This window comes from Arachis ipaensis, chromosome B09 (genome assembly GCF_000816755.2).
Source record: "Arachis ipaensis cultivar K30076 chromosome B09, Araip1.1, whole genome shotgun sequence".
Lineage (NCBI taxonomy): Eukaryota > Viridiplantae > Streptophyta > Magnoliopsida > Fabales > Fabaceae > Arachis > Arachis ipaensis.
In genome coordinates this window covers 122,464,282-122,468,262 of record NC_029793.2, presented here as the reverse complement: position 1 = coordinate 122,468,262, position 3,981 = coordinate 122,464,282, and the positions used below count along the sequence as shown (strand labels likewise).

General features: G+C 34.1%; 1 long non-coding RNA gene across 2 annotated transcripts; it reads right to left on the bottom strand.

Moving 5' to 3' along the window:
• On the bottom strand, positions 232-3,224 carry LOC107616878. Of its 2 annotated transcripts, XR_001614684.2 has the most exons (7): positions 3,123-3,224; positions 2,853-3,017; positions 2,611-2,696; positions 1,462-1,578; positions 1,333-1,368; positions 625-671; positions 232-519 (listed from the first exon to the last, which is right to left on the bottom strand). It is a non-coding gene; the product is annotated as an uncharacterized LOC107616878 (long non-coding RNA). The 2 variants fall into 2 exon arrangements; XR_001614683.2 differs by lacking the exon at positions 3,123-3,224 and having other exon boundaries at positions 234-519; positions 2,853-3,116.

Sequence of the window (3,981 nt, the reverse complement as noted above, 5' to 3'; positions counted from 1 at the left end):
TCTTATCTATAATCACCCTACTTTAAAACTGTGACCATAACTTACTCTATGATCATCCTTTTATAAACCGTGACCATACATAGCTTATCTATATTTACTCTATTTTAAAATCGTGATCATAGCTTACTCTATTTTATGAAATTTATTTTTTTTAAAGCTTAATCATATCCCAAAATAATGATAATCACAAAATAAGTCTATAAAAGACAAATTCAAAAAATCTAAATCATAAAATTTACATTATAAGCTAGATATGTTTTTTTTGTCTAAATAACACAAATAAAAATATATTATATTATAACCATTACATGTAATACCGGCAGGGCAAAGTCTCATAAACAATACAGAAGACATCAAAATATTACATTTAGATGCACCACTAATAGTATTCTAATATGAGAAAGGGTACTCTTTGAGCCAACCCTGGTGGCCTTAATATGTAGCACCCGATTCTCATTCACAGTTCCTCCAATAACAGTATCACCCTTTCTCTTTGAAACAGGACGTGTCTCTAATGAACTGCACCAGTGTGGAAAGAACCCATCTTATGATCTCCCTCACAGTAAGAATATTAAAAACCTTTGAATGGCTACATAACAAATTTAGAACATCAAAATAACTAACCTAAATGGCTAGCTTCTGTATCTACAGTAGTTGTAATACCCATAATTCTGAAAGAAGATAACCAAAGAAACAAGGAAGACAAATTCATTCAAAATAATAATTCAATAAAAAAAGATGTGCTGCACATGACAGAAATGAAGTTGAGCAAGTCACAAGTAAATAACTACTAAATAATCAAATAAAAAAATGATTGCCACTAAATGTAGAAGTAAAAAGTTCTTAATCTACATGAAATTGACACAAGGCAAATCATTAACAGGATACTCAGAGAAAATAGATAATAATTACAGGGTTCAAAGATGGTTGGCTTTAAACAAATGTTATAAGAAAAAATAGCTTCAACTTAGATATACGACTGATTTATTTTCTTCTACTACTATATATATTTAACTAATACATTCAAATCACAAAGTAGTCACAAAGATAACTTGGATGATGAGTATTTAGTATCCATTTCAGAAATTTTGAGTAATGATGAAATAAATCCATAGATAGAAAAAAAGCATTCAAGCAATTCATTAAACACGTGTTATGCAAATCAGTAAAGCACCGACCAAGAGCATATTACAAATAAAAACCATGAAGACCTTACCCCCAGTTTCTTCTAATAAGGAAGAAAATCAAAACCTAGAATTAAAGAAATAGAAATAGTAACAATTAACAAATACAAAACAAGATGTTCCAAGACATTTAGATTTTAGTTTTCACCTTGGCTTTCAGCTTCCTCAATTTCTCCCCTTGACGCTTAAAGAATAAAAACATGACAATAAATGATCAATATACAATACAAAAGCATATTTGAAGATGATTTCAGGCGCATTAACCTAAATGTAATACCTGATATAATCTTGACCATGCTTTGTCTGCTCTTTCTTGTAGTAAGCACCATTCCATAGCCATATCATATTCAATGTTGTTGGGCTGTGAGCAATGTAAAGTAAATATAGCATTTTTCTGCATAAGAAAATCCAGATAGCTTATTCAATGAATACTACTGCTTCTCATGTAATTCACCAAATTCCTTCTCATGTAATATTATATATGTTGGTAGAAAAATATAAAGCCAATAAGACCTTCTAATCGAAACTGGTATATAATAGCTAATTTCATATAACTCCTTGGTTTCCACGCATTTGGTGGGTTAGTTCTTCCACTGTCATAATATAATAATATATAATGCTATTGTATACAACAAGAGACATATAACTTATCAATTAGATTGCCTAATTAAAAGAAAATTAAGGCTCTAAATCCATTCGTTAAAACACACACAAAAATTTTCACAAGTTCAAATAATAAAAAATCTAAAACATTGTCATAAGTCACAACCTCCATTCTTCTCTTACCATAATATATGTTATCATCAACATTATATTCCCTTCAAATGGGTTCCTTATTATTTTTCTATTACTATTTCTCTACACACATTGCATTCATCTTGTTTCTACTTTGCTTGGGTAGGTTCTCTCGTTTCTTTCCTTTCTACTTGATCTTATATATGCATAAAAAAATTGTGAATGATGAGCTCCATACTTAGGCAAGTTTGATTCCAAATAAGAATGTATTTTTTATTTTTCAATTTCTACCAAAAAGTGAGAACAAATTAAAGCTATGCAAGCCATAAGAAGATGACACATTTATTAGATTCTAAATTTCATAATTAAGTAGCTGCAACTAATAACAGCAAAGAGAACACAAGATCACAACTTTAAAATAGTTAGAAAAATAGTTTTTTTTTTAATTTTTTTAAATATTTTTCAACAGAATCATTCAATTCAACTATTAACAAAATCAACAAGGCAGAATAAGGCAGTATTAACAAAATTCCTAAACCCAGCAAGGCAGCAACTCAGAAATAAATTGAACAAGCAGAATTGTTCCATCTTCATTAGAATCATTAAATTCGACTATTAATAAAATTCATAAATCCAACAAGGCAGCAACTCAGAAGTAAATTGAACAAGCATAAATAAATTGAACCAGTACCAGGAGAGGACTTGGGATGCCATTGCTTGGCGAGGAGAGGCTGCTCGGTGATGGCTGCTACGATGAAACTTCATAATGCAAATACCCTAAAATCAAATTCAAGAATAGCAATAGTGAACCCTAAAACCGAAATCAAGAACAAATTAAAATGAAGAACAAATTAAAAAAATCCATAATAGCAGTGAATCAAGAACACGATTGAGTAAGAGCGCAACAGAACGACAACTTCAAACAGCTCTTACAGCGACATATAGCTCAACAACGGCGACGACTACTCTAACAGCGGAGTGCAGATTGCCGACAAGCTTCTTCGACGAAGATGGTTGTGGCTCCGGCGACGAGCCCCAGTAGCAACGGCAGTAGCGCTGCCCTTCTCTCTCCTTGTTCGTCTCTCTTTCTTTCTCCCCCTTTAAGGATGAAGGACGAAATACTCAATGATGAAATAGATCAATGTAGTACTTCAAAATAAAAGAAAACTATAATCCATAGAAAATAGAAATAGAGCTCCTAACCCTTTGACGAAGAGATTAGTGACTCATGGTGAATTGAAAAATAATAATGAGACTGTGCTTCATGTCCTCTATGAATGTAATTCACTTATTTATACCTAGGGATTTTTTTTCTAATTCTAATTCTAAAACTAAATCTTATCTTAATCAGAATAATTAAGATAAACTCCTAATTCAAATTCTAAAACATAATCAAAATAGAATTAAATCAAATTCAAATCTAATAAAAACATAATCTTTCTTCAATCTTTAAAACAAAAATCAAGTATCTGAGAGTGGACTTTATGAAATCATAATTGGCGTTGCATGTGGACTCACTGGCGTGTAATTGGACCTAGAGTTTTAGGCTTGGCGTGGCACACCCACTAGTAGCATGGCACACCCTCACTGGGCTGAGCCTAGGGCGGGGCATGCCCTTTCCTAGGCATGTAACGCCTCAGCTTTGTGTGCTCCCAGGGTTTTGTTTTTCTTCAAGCGTGGCACACCCTCTTTGCCACGTTGCACGCCTGGTCTTCTTCTCCAACGATTGTGGCACGCCTCCTTGCTCGTTGCACGCTAGTTCTGGCATCCTTCGTAGGGCGTAGCATGCCCTACTTCAGTCGTGTAACACCTCTGCTTCTTCTCCGAGGGTGTGGCACGCACTGCTCCTAACATGGCACGCTTGGCTGGGTTTGGCTCCAAAACGTGGCACGCTTCTGGTCCTGCATTGCACGCCTTACTCCAGCTCTTCTCTAGAGCATGGCATGCCCTGTGACCGGGGCTGGATTGTCGGTTAGGAATTTCTCAAGAATGAAGATTGCGTTGCAAGTATAGTCCCAACTAACAAAGCAACCCTCGACCAAAGTTTAGAATAGAGATGTCA